Genomic DNA, 14,655 nt, shown 5'->3' with positions numbered 1-14,655 from the left:
AGTCAGAGAGCACATCGAGGCAGTGTTTTCTTCCTTGGCCCCAAGCGGAACATCTCTAGAGACCTCTCTGCACCTAGTGCCAGAGTATGATCACCAACTGAGGGAATGGTCCCTTGTGGTGTGTGCTTTATGGCTTCCCAAAACCTGTCAGTAGGGAAGGCTCATGCCCCCTGCCTAGAGATGGTGAGAGGCAGGCAGGAGCCCATCCTCAGGTGCTTGGAGGCAGGATGCTGCTGGTTATTTCAAGGGCTGGAAGCCATGCCCTGGTCTTCAACGGGGTTGTGCTAGGACTCTGTGAGGGATCATGGTGCTTTGTTGGAGCCAACTGATGCAAATGGGGCCTCTGATGGGGTCTGCATGCATACACAGGACCATAGCTTCTCCTGGGTTGGTCGTCCTCTCCGGAAGCCACTGGTTTGTCAGAGAGCCCCCTCCAGAGGAGAAAAGGCTTCTGGGTGTCCATTGCCCCATGAAGGCTTTGCAGAGCCCTTGGGCATCGCGTTATCATGTCCATCGTGAGGCCCTGTTGACCTGAAGGGGAGGGGTGGTCCCGGGATGTGGGCTGAGGAGGGTGTAGCTGCATGGCTGTTGTTTGGTGGCCTTGCACGGGCCACAGTAGGGAATGCTGCCACAGAAGAAATTGGCCCTGTTTGGGAATCTCTGTGGTCCCCAAGGAGGAATGCTTGACGTGGCTCCCCATCCACCAGATCGGAATGCGGGCCGTGAAATTCAACTCGATTGAGCTGAAGTGGAGTAAGACTGACCATGGAGGCACCATTTCATTACGTGTTGCCCTGGGGAGCAACCACGCAGATCTCTGTGCATGTCGAGGCAGAGCACGAGGATGGACTGAGCTTATGGTCAGTTGTGGGGTGTGCTTGAGTGACTTCCAAGAAGTGTTGGTTATGAGGATATGGGGCCAGGCCTCGAGGTGGTGAGAGGCAACAAGGACCCTTCATCAGGGACTTGGCAGCTAGATGCTCTTGGCTCTTGTGAGAGCTGAAGGGCTGGTCCCTTGCTGGAATGGGGTTTCCCAGGTCTCTGTGAGGGATCATGGGCCCTCAGATAGGCCAGTTTTCTCAGACAGGCCCTTTCATGGGTTCTGCATACAGATACAGGCCTGTGGCATCTCTTGGGCTGGCCTTCCTCTACGGGAGCCACTGCCTACCAAGAGAGCTCCCTCCAGCTCCTGTGAATGTCCACTGTGTGGGACATAAAGGCCTCATTGTCTGGGTGTTGTGCACATGGACAAGCCAAGTGTGACATCGGCCAGCACACGCTTGCCCACACCAGGGTGGGGCCCAGAGGAATGTCTCCATTCCCCCCAGAAACACCCCCAGTGTTTTCCCCGCCAAGCAGACCTGGTGCCAGGCCTTGTGCTGCCTGGAGGATCCATGAGGCTAGTCCTTCCCTGGGGAGACATATACGTACTGGTTATTTCATCTGCCCCTGACACAGTATTAAGGTACATAAGATGGCATTGATCCACCTGTCCGCTCATGCCTTCATCTTTGTAAGTATGGATGGATGGAGGGAGTGAGCCAAGGACGAGGGTCGAAAGGGAGGGAGCTAGAGCATTCTGGAGGAAGGGAGGCAGGAAGGAAGCTATGTAGGGAGCTGTTTGTATGTGTTTCAGCTATGTGTTCCTGTCTCTGCGTGGAGGTACATTTGGGCCCTATGTTCCTGGATGTATTGCTGCAGGTATTTCTTGTAGCATCATTCGATGCATGAGCGTGTGACACACACGTCCCCCAATGCATCTAGCATGGAGTTGGAGTTCTCACAGCTGTCCTTCTCACCTCTTGGCAGCCATCGTCCCCAGAGAAATGAAGATCTGTGTCTGGCCTATGTTCCCTAGGGCAATCACCATGAGCCTTGGCCCAGCACGTGGATTCGACAGAATGGCACATCCCTTCAGGCATCCTTCTTTCCAGGAAGCATCTGAGGTAAGCCTTCACATGTGGCAGGGCGCAGGTGAGTGAGGAGGGCCTCAGTTGGGTTGATGATGAGAACTCATATGGTCCTGAAGAGAGCTGATGACCAAAAAATCATGCTCAATAGGATTACGCTGAGGCCTAACAGAGGGATCCAGGGGCAGGATGGCCTGCATTTTTGGTCCATTGCAGAGCCCTGGGTGTGGGTGTGGGTACGGGTGGGTGTGTGGGTGTGGGTGTTGGAGCAGCCTCTCCCTCGAGGGAATCCTTTGAGACTCCTCCGAGCGTCTGAGGCTTCCACATATCCAAGATGTATTGCCACCTTTGGTTTTCTATCCTGCTCCATAGTGCCAGGGCCCACATGTTCTGAGGCCATGGGTGGAGTCTTTCCTTAAGCCTTTCTGCTTTGAATTTTGTGTTTCAGGCCAAGCCTTGGAATGGACTCACCACAGCCAGAGTGTTCCTCAGTGAGTGGCTCTTTTGGTTGCTACCGATAGGCCAAAGAGAATTTTGAACTATGGGCTGGCCACCCTCACAGCAGGCAGTACAGGGTAGTCTTTTGGCAACCTCCTGCCTACCAAGGAGGAATGTCTGCTGCTGCCCCAAATTTATGGGCTCACATCTGGTGCACTCACATGCCTTCATTAGAGCTGTATTCTAGTCAGAGAGCACATCGAGGCAGTGTTTTCTTCCTTGGCCCCAAGCGGAACATCTCTAGAGACCTCTGTGCACCTAGCGCCAGAATATGATCACCAATTGAGGGAATGGTCCCTTGTGGTGTGTGCTTTATGGCTTCCCAAAACCTGTCAGTAGGGAAGGCTCATGCCCCCTGCCTAGAGATGGTGAGAGGCAGGCAGGAGCCCATCCTCAGGTGCTTGGAGGCAGGATGCTGCTGGTTATTTCAAGGGCTGGAAGCTATGCCCTGGTCTTCAATGGGGTTGTGCTAGGACTCTGTGAGGGATCACGGTGCTTTGTTGGAGCCAACTGATCTGAATGGGGCCTCTAATGGGGTCTGCATGCATACACAGGACCATAGCTTCTCCTGGGTTGGTCTTCCTCTCCAGAAGCCACTGGTTTGTCAAAGAGCCCCCTCCAGAGGAGAAAAGGCTTCTGGGTGTCCATTGCCCCATGAAGGCTTTGCAGAGCCCTTGGGCATCGCGTTATCATGTCCATCGTGAGGCCCTGTTGACCTGAAGGGGAGGGGTGGTCCCGGGATGTGGGCTGAGGAGGGTGTAGCTGCATGGCTGTTGTTTGGTGGCCTTGCACGGGCCACAGTAGGGAATGCTGCCACAGAAGAAATTGGCCCTGTTTGGGAATCTCTGTGGTCCCCAAGGAGGAATGCTTGACGTGGCTCCCCATCCACCAGATCGGAATGCGGGCCGTGAAATTCAACTCGATTGACCTGAAGTGTAGTAAGACTGACCATGGTGGCACCATTTCATTACGTGTTGCCCTGGGGAGCAACCACGCAGATCTCTGTGCATGTCGAGGCAGAGCACGAGGATGGACTGAGCTTACGGTCAGCTGTGGGGTGTGCTTGAGTGACTTCCAAGAAGTGTTGGTTGGGTGGATGTGGGTCCAGGCCTGGAGGTGGTGAGAGGCAACAAGGACCCTTCATCAGGGACTTGGCAGCTAGATGCTCTTGGCTCTTGTGAGAGCTGAAGGGCTGGTCCCTTGCTGGAATGGGGTTTCCCAGGTCTCTGTGAGGGATCATGGGCCCTCAGATAGGCCAGTTTTCTCAGACAGGCCCTTTCATGGGTTCTGCATACAGATACAGGCCTGTGGCATCTCTTGGGCTGGCCTTCCTCTACGGGAGTCACTGCCTACCAAGAGAGCTCCCTCCAGCTCCTGTGAATGTCCACTGTGTGGGATATAAAGGCCTCATTGTCTGGGTGTTGTGCACATGGACAAGCCAAGTGTGACATCGGCCAGCACACGCTTGCCCACACCAGGGTGGGGCCCAGAGGAATGTCTCCATTCCCCCCAGAAGCACCCCCAGTGTTTTCCCCGCCAAGCAGACCTGGTGCCAGGCCTTGTACTGCCTGGAGGATCCATGAGGCTAGTCCTTCCCTGGGGAGACATATACGTACTGGTTATTTCATCTGCCCCTGACACAGTATTAAGGTACATAAGATGGCATTGATCCACCTGTCCACTCATGCCTTCATCTTTGTAAGTATGGATGGATGGAGGGAGTGAGCCAAGGACGAGGGTCGAAAGGGAGGGAGCTAGAGCATTCTGGAGGAAGGGAGGCAGGAAGGAAGCTATGTAGGGAGCTGTTTGTATGCGTTTCAGCTATGTGTTCCTGTCTCTGCGTGGAGGTACATTTGGGCCCTATGTTCCTGGATGTATTGCTGCAGGTATTTCTTGTAGCATCATTCGATGCATGAGCGTGTGACACACACGTCCCCCAATGCATCTAGCATGGAGTTGGAGTTCTCACAGCTGTCCTTCTCACCTCTTGGCAGCCATCGTCCCCAGAGAAATGAAGATCTGTGTCTGGCCTATGTTCCCTAGGGCAATCACCATGAGCCTTGGCCCAGCACGTGGATTCGACAGAATGGCACATCCCTTCAGGCATCCTTCTTTCCAGGAAGCATCTGAGGTAAGCCTTCACATGTGGCAGGGCGCAGGTGAGTGAGGAGGGCCTCAGTTGGGTTGATGATGAGAACTCATATGGTCCTGAAGAGAGCTGATGACCAAAAAATCATGCTCAATAGGATTACGCTGACGCCTAACAGAGGGATCCAGGGGCAGGATGGCCTGCATTTTTGGTCCATTGCAGAGCCCTGGGTGTGGGTGTGGGTACGGGTGGGTGTGTGGGTGTGGGTGTTGGAGCAGCCTCTCCCTCGAGGGAATCCTTTGAGACTCCTCCGAGCGTCTGAGGCTTCCACATATCCAAGATGTATTGCCACCTTTGGTTTTCTATCCTGCTCCATAGTGCCAGGGCCCACATGTTCTGAGGCCATGGGTGGAGTCTTTCCTTAAGCCTTTCTGCTTTGAATTTTGTGTTTCAGGCCAAGCCTTGGAATGGACTCACCACAGCCAGAGTGTTCCGCAGTGAGTGGCTCTTTTGGTTGCTACCGATAGGCCCCAGAGAATTTTGAACTATGGGCTGGCCGCCCTCACAGCAGGCAGTACAGGGTAGTCTTTTGGCAACCTCCTGCCTACCAAGGAGGAATGTCTGCTGCTGCCCCAAATTTATGGGCTCACATCTGGTGCACTCACATGCCTTCATTAGAGCTGTATTCTAGTCAGAGAGCACATCGAGGCAGTGTTTTCTTCCTTGGCCCCAGGCGGAACATCTCTAGAGACCTCTGTGCACCTAGCGCCAGAATATGATCACCAACTGAGGGAATGGTCCCTTGTGGTGTGTGCTTTATGGCTTCCCAAAACCTGTCAGTAGGGAAGGCTCATGCCCCCTGCCTAGAGATGGTGAGAGGCAGGCAGGAGCGCATCCTCAGGTGCTTGGAGGCAGGATGCTCCTGGTTATTTCAAGGGCTGGAAGCCATGCCCTGGTCTTCAATGGGGTTGCGCTAGGACTCTGTGAGGGATCATGGTGCTTTGTTGGAGCCAACTGCTCCGAATGGGGCCTCTGATGGGGTCTGCATGCATACACAGGACCATAGCTTCTCCTGGGTTGGTCGTCCTCTCCAGAAGCCACTGGTTTGTCAGAGAGCCCCCTCCAGAGGAGAAAAGGCTTCTGGGTGTCCATTGCCCCATGAAGGCTTTGCAGAGCCCTTGGGCATCGCGTTATCATGTCCATCGTGAGGCCCTGTTGACCTGAAGGGGAGGGGTGGTCCCGGGATGTGGGCTTAGGAGGGTGTAGCTGCATGGCTGTTGTTTGGTGGCCTTGCACGGGCCACAGTAGGGAATGCTGTCACAGAAGAAATTGGCCCTGTTTGGGAATCTCTGTGGTCCCCAAGGAGGAATGCTTGACGTGGCTCCCCATCCACCAGATCGGAATGCGGGCCGTGAAATTCAACTCGATTGACCTGAAGTGGAGTAAGACTGACCATGGAGGCACCATTTCATTACGTGTTGCCCTGGGGAGCAACCACGCAGATCTCTGTGCATGTCGAGGCAGAGCACGAGGATGGACTGAGCTTATGGTCAGTTGTGGGGTGTGCTTGAGTGACTTCCAAGAAGTGTTGGTTATGAGGATATTGGGCCAGGCCTCGAGGTGGTGAGAGGCAACAAAGACCCTTCATCAGGGACTTGGCAGCTAGATGCTCTTGGCTCTTGTGAGAGCTGAAGGGCTGGTCCCTTGCTGGAATGGGGTTTCCCAGGTCTCTGTGAGGGATCATGGGCCCTCAGATAGGCCAGTTTTCTCAGACAGGCCCTTTCATGGGTTCTGCATACAGATACAGGCCTGTGGCATCTCTTGGGCTGGCCTTCCTCTACGGGAGCCACTGCCTACCAAGAGAGCTCCCTCCAGCTCCTGTGAATGTCCACTGTGTGGGACATAAAGGCCTCATTGTCTGGGTGTTGTGCACGTGGACAAGCCAAGTGTGACATCGGCCAGCACACGCTTGCCCACACCAAGGTGGGGCCCAGAGGAATGTCTCCATTCCCCCCAGAAACACCCCCAGTGTTTTCCCCGCCAAGCAGACCTGGTGCCAGGCCTTGTGCTGCCTGCAGGATCCATGAGGCTAGTCCTTCCCTGGGGAGACATATACGTACTGGTTATTTCATCTGCCCCTGACCCAGTATTAAGGTACATAAGATGGCATTGATCCACCTGTCCACTCATGCCTTCATCTTTGTAAGTATGGATGGATGGATGGAGTGAGCCAAGGACGAGGGTCGAAAGGGAGGGAGCTAGAGCATTCTGGAGGAAGGGAGGCAGGAAGGAAGCTATGTAGGGAGCTGTTTGTATGCGTTTCAGCTATGTGTTCCTGTCTCTGCGTGGAGGTACATTTGGGCCCTATGTTCCTGGATGTATTGCTGCAGGTATTTCTTGTAGCATCATTCGATGCATGAGCGTGTGACACACACGTCCCCCAATGCATCTAGCATGGAGTTGGAGTTCTCACAGCTGTCCTTCTCACCTCTTGGCAGCCATCGTCCCCAGAGAAATGAAGATCTGTGTCTGGCCTATGTTCCCTAGGGCAATCACCATGAGCCTTGGCCCAGCACGTGGATTCGACAGAATGGCACATCCCTTCAGGCATCCTTCTTTCCAGGAAGCATCTGAGGTAAGCCTTCACATGTGGCAGGGCGCAGGTGAGTGAGGAGGGCCTCAGTTGGGTTGAGGATGAGAACTCATATGGTCCTGAAGAGAGCTGATGACCAAAAAATCATGCTCAATAGGATTACGCTGATGCCTAACAGAGGGATCCAGGGGCAGGATGGCCTGCATTTTTGGTCCATTGCAGAGCCCTGGGTGTGGGTGTGGGTACGGGTGGGTGTGTGGGTGTGGGTGTTGGAGCAGCCTCTCCCTCGAGGGAATCCTTTGAGACTCCTCCGAGCGTCTGAGGCTTCCACATATCCAAGATGTATTGCCACCTTTGGTTTTCTATCCTGCTCCATAGTGCCAGGGCCCACATGTTCTGAGGCCATGGGTGGAGTCTTTCCTTAAGCCTTTCTGCTTTGAATTTTGTGTTTCAGGCCAAGCCTTGGAATGGACTCACCACAGCCAGAGTGTTCCGCAGTGAGTGGCTCTTTTGGTTGCTACCGATAGGCCAATGAGAATTTTGAACTATGGGCTGGCCGCCCTCACAGCAGGCAGTACAGGGTAGTCTTTTGGCAACCTCCTGCCTACCAAGGAGGAATGTCTGCTGCTGCCCCAAATTTATGGGCTCACATCTGGTGCACTCACATGCCTTCATTACAGCTGTATTCTAGTCAGAGATCACATCGAGGCAGTGTTTTCTTCCTTGGCCCCAGGCGGAACATCTCTAGAGACCTCTGTGCACCTAGCGCCAGAATATGATCACCAACTGAGGGAATGGTCCCTTGTGGTGTGTGCTTTATGGCTTCCCAAAACCTGTCAGTAGGGAAGGCTCATGCCCCCTGCCTAGAGATGGAGAGAGGCAGGCAGGAGCCCATCCTCAGGTGCTTGGAGGCAGGATTCTGCTGGTTATTTCAAGGGCTGGAAGCCATGCCGTGGTCTTCAATGGGGTTGTGCCAGGACTCTGTGAGGGATCATGGTGCTTTGTTGGAGCCACTTGATCCGAATGGGGCCTCTGATGGGGTCTGCATGCATACACAGGACCATAGCTTCTCCTGGGTTGGTCGTCCTCTCCGGAAGCCACTGGTTTGTCAGAGAGCCCCATCCAGAGGAGAAAAGGCTTCTGGGTGTCCATTCCCCCATGAAGGCTTTGCAGAGCCCTTGGGCATCCCGTTATCATGTCCATCGTGAGGCCCTGTTGACCTGAAGGGGAGGGGTGGTCCCGGGATGCGGGCTGAGGTGGGTGTAGCTGCATGGCTGTTGTTTGGTGGCCTTGCACGGGCCACAGTAGGGAATGCTGCCACAGAAGAAATTGGCCCTGTTTGGGAATCTCTGTGGTCCCCAAGGAGGAATGCTTGACATGGCTCCCCATCCACCAGATCGGAATGCGGGTCTTGAAATTCAACTCGATTGACCTGAAGTGTAGTAAGACTGAGCATGGAGGCACCATTTCATTACGTGTTGCCCTGGGGAGCAACCACGCAGATCTCTGTGCATGTCGAGGCAGAGCACGAGGATGGACTGAGCTTATGGTCCGTTGTGGGGTGTGCTTGAGTGACTTCCAAGAAGTGTTGGTTGGGAGGATGTGGGGCCAGGCCTGGAGGTGGTGAGAGGCAACAAGGACCCTTGATCAGGGACTTGGCAGCTAGATGCTCTTGGCTCTTGTGAGAGCTGAAGGGCTGGTCCCTTGCTGGAATGGGGTTTCCCAGGTCTCTGTGAGGGATCATGGGCCTTCAGATAGGCCAGTTTACTCAGACAGGCCCTTTCATGGGTTCTGCATACAGATACAGGCCTGTGGCATCTCTTGGGCTGGCCTTCCTCTACGGGAGCCACTGCCTACCAAGAGAGCTCCCTCCAGCTCCTGTGAATGTCCACTGTGTGGGACATAAAGGCCTCATTGTCTGGGTGTTGTGCACATGGACAAGCCGAGTGTGACATCGGCCAGCACACGCTTGCCCACACCAGGGTCGGGCCCAGAGGAATGTCTCCATTCCCCCCAGAAACGCCCCCAGTGTTTTCCCCACCAAGCAGACCTGGTGCCAGGCCTTGTGCTGACTAGAGGATCCATGAGGCTAGTCCTTCCCTGGGGAGACATATACGTACTGGTTATTTCATCTGCCCCTGACACAGTATTAAGGTACATAAGATGGCATTGATCCACCTGTCCACTCATGCCTTCATCTTTGTATGTATGGATGGATGGAGAGAGTGAGCCAAGGACGAGGGTCGAAAGGGAGGGAGCTAGAGCATTCTGGAGGAAGGGAGGCAGGAAGGAAGCTATGTAGGGAGCTGTTTGTATGCGTTTCAGCTATGTGTTCCTGTCTCTGCGTGGAGGTACATTTGGGCCCTATGTTCCTGGATGTATTGCTGCAGGTATTTCTTGTAGCATCATTCGATGCATGAGCGTGTGGCACACACGTCCCCCAATGCATCTAGCATGGAGTTGGAGTTCTCACAGCTGTCCTTCTCACCTCTTGGCAGCCATCGTCCCCAGAGAAATGAAGATCTGTGTTTGGCCTATGTTCCCTAGGGCAATCACCATGAGCCTTGGCCCAGCACGTGGATTCGACAGAATGGCACATCCCTTCAGGCATCCTTCTTTCCAGGAAGCATCTGAGGTAAGCCTTCACATGTGGCAGGGCGCAGGTGAGTGAGGAGGGCCTCAGTTGGGTCGAGGATGAGAACTCATATGGTCCTGAAGAGAGCTGATGACCAAAAAATCATGCTCAATAGGATTACGCTGAGGCCTAACAGAGGGATCCAGGGGCAGGATGGCCTGCATTTTTGGTCCATTGCAGAGCCCTGGGTGTGGGTGTGTGTGTGGGTTTGGGTGTGGGTGTTGGAGCAGCCTCTCGCTCGAGGAAATCCCTTGAGACTCCTCCCAGTGTAGGAGGATTCCACATATCCAAGATGTGTTGCCACCTGTGGTTTTCTATCCTGCTCCATAGTGCCAGGGCCCACATGTTCTGAAGCCATGGGTGGAGTCTTTCCTTAAGCCTTTCTGCTTTGAATTTTGTGTTTCAGGCCAAGCCTTGGCATGGGCTCACCACAGCCAGAATGTTCCGCAGTGAGTGGCTCTTTTGGTTGCTACCGATAGGCCCCAGAGAATTTTGAACTATGGGCTGGCCACCCTCACAGCAGCCAGTACAGGGTAGTCTTTTGGCAACCTCCTGCCTACCAAGGAGGAATGTCTGCTGCTGCCCCAAATTTATGGGCTCACATCTGGTGCACTCACATGCCTTCATTACAGCTGTATTCTAGTCAGAGAGCACATCGAGGCAGTGTTTTCTTCCTTGGCCCCAGGCGGAACATCTCTAGAGACCTCTGTGCACCTAGCGTCAGAGTATGATCACCAACTGAGGGAATGGTCCCTTGTGGTGTGTGCTTTATGGCTTCCCAAAACCTGCCAGTAGGGAAGGCTCATGCCCCCTGCCTAGAGATGGTGAGAGGCAGGCAGGAGCCTATCCTCAGGTGCTTGGAAGCAGGATGCTGCTGGTTATTTCAAGGGCTGGAAGCCATGCCGTGGTCTTCAATGGGGTTGTGCCAGGACTCTGTGAGGGATCATGGTGCTTTGTTGGAGCCACTTGATCCGAATGGGGCCTCTGATGGGGTCTGCATGCATACACAGGACCATAGCTTCTCCTGGGTTGGTCGTCCTCTCCGGAAGCCACTGGTTTGTCAGAGAGCCCCCTCCAGAGGAGAAAAGGCTTCTGGGTGTCCATTCCCCCATGAAGGCTTTGCAGAGCCCTTGGGCATCCCGTTATCATGTCCATCGTGAGGCCCTGTTGACCTGAAGGGGAGGGGTGGTCCCGGGATGTGGGCTGAGGAGGGTGTAGCTGCATGGCTGTTGTTTGGTGGCCTTGCACGGGCCACAGTAGGGAATGCTGCCACAGAAGAAATTGGCCCTGTTTGGGAATCTCTGTGCTCCCCAAGGAGGAATGCTTGACATGGCTCCCCATCCACCAGATCGGAATGCGGGTCTTGAAATTCAACTCGATTTACCTGAAGTGTAGTAAGACTGAGCATGGAGGCACCATCTCATTACGTGTTGCCCTGGGGAGCAACCACGCAGATCTCTGTGCATGTCGAGGCAGAGCACGAGGATGTACTGAGCTTATGGTCAGTTGTGGGGTGTGCTTGAGTGACTTCCAAGAAGTGTTGGTTGGGAGGATGTGGGGCCAGGCCTGGAGGTGGTGAGAGGCAACAAGGACCCTTCATCAGGGACTTGGCAGCTAGATGCTCTTGGCTCTTGTGAGAGCTGAAGGGCTGGTCCCTTGCTGGAATGGGGTTTCCCAGGTCTCTGTGAGGGATCATGGGCCTTCAGATAGGCCAGTTTACTCAGACAGGCCCTTTCATGGGTTCTGCATACAGATACAGGCCTGTGGCATCTCTTGGGGTGGCCTTCCTCTACGGGAGCCACTGCCTACCAAGAGAGCTCCCTCCAGCTCCTGTGAATGTCCACTGTGTGGGACATAAAGGCCTCATTGTCTGGGTGTTGTGCACATGGACAAGCCGAGTGTGACATCGGCCAGCACACGCTTGCCCACACCAGGGTCGGGCCCAGAGGAATGTCTCCATTCCCCCCAGAAACGCCCCCAGTGTTTTCCCCACCAAGCAGACCTGGTGCCAGGCCTTGTGCTGACTAGAGGATCCATGAGGCTAGTCCTTCCCTGGGGAGACATATACGTACTGGTTATTTCATCTGCCCCTGACACAGTATTAAGGTACATAAGATGGCATTGATCCACCTGTCCACTCATGCCTTCATCTTTGTATGTATGGATGGATGGAGAGAGTGAGCCAAGGACGAGGGTCGAAAGGGAGGGAGCTAGAGCATTCTGGAGGAAGGGAGGCAGGAAGGAAGCTATGTAGGGAGCTGTTTGTATGCGTTTCAGCTATGTGTTCCTGTCTCTGCGTGGAGGTACATTTGGGCCCTATGTTCCTGGATGTATTGCTGCAGGTATTTCTTGTAGCATCATTCGATGCATGAGCGTGTGGCACACACGTCCCCCAATGCATCTAGCATGGAGTTGGAGTTCTCACAGCTGTCCTTCTCACCTCTTGGCAGCCATCGTCCCCAGAGAAATGAAGATCTGTGTTTGGCCTATGGTCCCTAGGGCAATCACCATGAGCCTTGGCCCAGCACGTGGATTCGACAGAATGGCACATCCCTTCAGGCATCCTTCTTTCCAGGAAGCATCTGAGGTAAGCCTTCACATGTGGCAGGGCGCAGGTGAGTGAGGAGGGCCTCAGTTGGGTCGAGGATGAGAACTCATATGGTCCTGAAGAGAGCTGATGACCAAAAAATCATGCTCAATAGGATTACGCTGAGGCCTAACAGAGGGATCCAGGGGCAGGATGGCCTGCATTTTTGGTCCATTGCAGAGCCCTGGGTGTGGGTGTGTGTGTGGGTTTGGGTGTGGGTGTTGGAGCAGCCTCTCGCTCGAGGAAATCCCTTGAGACTCCTCCCAGTGTAGGAGGCTTCCACATATCCAAGATGTGTTGCCACCTTTGGTTTTCTATCCTGCTCCATAGTGCCAGGGCCCACATGTTCTGAAGCCATGGGTGGAGTCTTTCCTTAAGCCTTTCTGCTTTGAATTTTGTGTTTCAGGCCAAGCCTTGGCATGGGCTCACCACAGCCAGAATGTTCCGCAATGAGTGGCTCTTTTGGTTGCTACCGATAGGCCCCAGAGAATTTTGAACTATGGGCTGGCCGCCCTCACAGCAGCCAGTACAGGGTAGTCTTTTGGCAACCTCCTGCCTACCAAGGAGGAATGTCTGCTGCTGCCCCAAATTTATGGGCTCACATCTGGTGCACTCACATGCCTTCATTACAGCTGTATTCTAGTCAGAGAGCACATCGAGGCAGTGTTTTCTTCCTTGGCCCCAGGCGGAACATCTCTAGAGACCTCTGTGCACATAGAGGCAGAGTATGATCACCAACTGAGGGAATGGTCCCTTGTGGTGTGTGCTTTATGGCTTCCCAAAACCTGCCAGTAGGGAAGGCTCATGCCCCCTGCCTAGAGATGGTGAGAGGCAGGCAGGAGCCTATCCTCAGGTGCTTGGAAGCAGGATGCTGCTGGTTATTTCAAGGGCTGGAAGCCATGCCGTGGTCTTCAATGGGGTTGTGCCAGGACTCTGTGAGGGATCATGGTGCTTTGTTGGAGCCACTTGATCCGAATGGGGCCTCTGATGGGGTCTGCATGCATACACAGGACCATAGCTTCTCCTGGGTTGGTCGTCCTCTCCGGAAGCCACTGGTTTGTTAGAGAGCCCCCTCCAGAGGAGAAAAGGCTTCTGGGTGTCCATTCCCCCATGAAGGCTTTGCAGAGCCCTTGGGCATCCCGTTATCATGTCCATCGTGAGGCCCTGTTGACCTGAAGGGGAGGGGTGGTCCCGGGATGCGGGCTGAGGAGGGTGTAGCTGCATGGCTGTTGTTTGGTGGCCTTGCACGGGCCACAGTAGGGAATGCTGCCACAGAAGAAATTGGCCCTGTTTGGGAATCTCTGTGGTCCCCAAGGAGGAATGCTTGACATGGCTCCCCATCCACCAGATCAGAATGCGGGCCTTGAAATTCAACTCGATTGACCTGAAGTGTAGTAAGACTGAGCATGGAGGCACCATTTCATTACGTGTTGCCCTGGGGAGCAACCACGCAGATCTCTGTGCATGTCGAGGCAGAGCACGAGGATGTACTGAGCTTATGGTCAGTTGTGGGGTGTGCTTGAGTGACTTCCAAGAAGTGTTGGTTGGGAGGATGTGGGGCCAGGCCTGGAGGTGGTGAGAGGCAACAAGGACCCTTCATCAGGGACTTGGCAGCTAGATGCTCTTGGCTCTTGTGAGAGCTGAAGGGCTGGTCCCTTGCTGGAATGGGGTTTCCCAGGTCTCTGTGAGGGATCATGGGCCCTCAGATAGGCCAGTTTACTCAGACAGGCCCTTTCATGGGTTCTGCATACAGATACAGGCCTGTGGCATCTCTTGGGCTGGCCTTCCTCTACGGGAGCCACTGCCTACCAAGAGAGCTCCCTCCAGCTCCTGTGAATGTCCACTGTGTGGGACATAAAGGCCTCATTGTCTGGGTGTTGTGCACATGGACAAGCCGAGTGTGACATCGGCCAGCACACGCTTGCCCACACCAGGGTCGGGCCCAGAGGAATGTCTCCATTCCCCCCAGAAACACCCCCAGTGTTTTCCCCACCAAGCAGACCTGGTGCCAGGCCTTGTGCTGCCTGGAGGATCCATGAGGCTAGTCCTTCCCTGGGGAGACATATACGTACTGGTTATTTCATCTGCCCCTGACACAGTATTAAGGTACATAAGATGGCATTGATCCACCTGTCCACTCATGCCTTCATCTTTGTATGTATGGATGGATGGAGAGAGTGAGCCAAGTACGAGGGTCGAAAGGCAGGGAGCTAGAGCTTTCTGGAGGAAGGGAGGCAGGAAGGAAGCTATGTAGGGAGCTGTTTGTATGCGTTTCAGCTATGTGTTCCTGTCTCTGCGTGGAGGTACATTTGGGCCCTATGTTCCTGGATGTATTGCTGCAGG

General features: G+C 54.3%; 5 non-coding genes across 5 annotated transcripts; all 5 read left to right on the top strand.

Annotated features, from left to right (window-relative positions):
* The first annotated feature begins 1,996 nt into the window (after positions 1 to 1,996).
* LOC130846921 (small nucleolar RNA SNORD115) lies at positions 1,997 to 2,077 on the top strand. The gene has a single exon (XR_009051716.1). It is a non-coding gene; the product is annotated as a small nucleolar RNA SNORD115 (small nucleolar RNA).
* Positions 2,078 to 4,589: 2,512 nt separating this feature from the next.
* On the top strand, positions 4,590 to 4,670 carry LOC130847045 (small nucleolar RNA SNORD115). The gene has a single exon (XR_009051840.1). It is a non-coding gene; the product is annotated as a small nucleolar RNA SNORD115 (small nucleolar RNA).
* A 2,512-nt stretch (positions 4,671 to 7,182) lies between these two features.
* On the top strand, positions 7,183 to 7,263 carry LOC130847088 (small nucleolar RNA SNORD115). Its single transcript, XR_009051882.1, has one exon. It is a non-coding gene; the product is annotated as a small nucleolar RNA SNORD115 (small nucleolar RNA).
* Positions 7,264 to 9,775: 2,512 nt separating this feature from the next.
* Positions 9,776 to 9,856, top strand: LOC130847013 (small nucleolar RNA SNORD115). Its single transcript, XR_009051808.1, has one exon. It is a non-coding gene; the product is annotated as a small nucleolar RNA SNORD115 (small nucleolar RNA).
* Positions 9,857 to 12,362: 2,506 nt separating this feature from the next.
* Positions 12,363 to 12,443, top strand: LOC130847012 (small nucleolar RNA SNORD115). Its single transcript, XR_009051807.1, has one exon. It is a non-coding gene; the product is annotated as a small nucleolar RNA SNORD115 (small nucleolar RNA).
* The last annotated feature ends 2,212 nt before the right edge of the window (positions 12,444 to 14,655 follow it).

Source organism: Hippopotamus amphibius, chromosome 2 (genome assembly GCF_030028045.1).
Source record: "Hippopotamus amphibius kiboko isolate mHipAmp2 chromosome 2, mHipAmp2.hap2, whole genome shotgun sequence".
Lineage (NCBI taxonomy): Eukaryota > Metazoa > Chordata > Mammalia > Artiodactyla > Hippopotamidae > Hippopotamus > Hippopotamus amphibius.
This window is presented reverse-complemented; position numbering and strand designations above follow the sequence as displayed.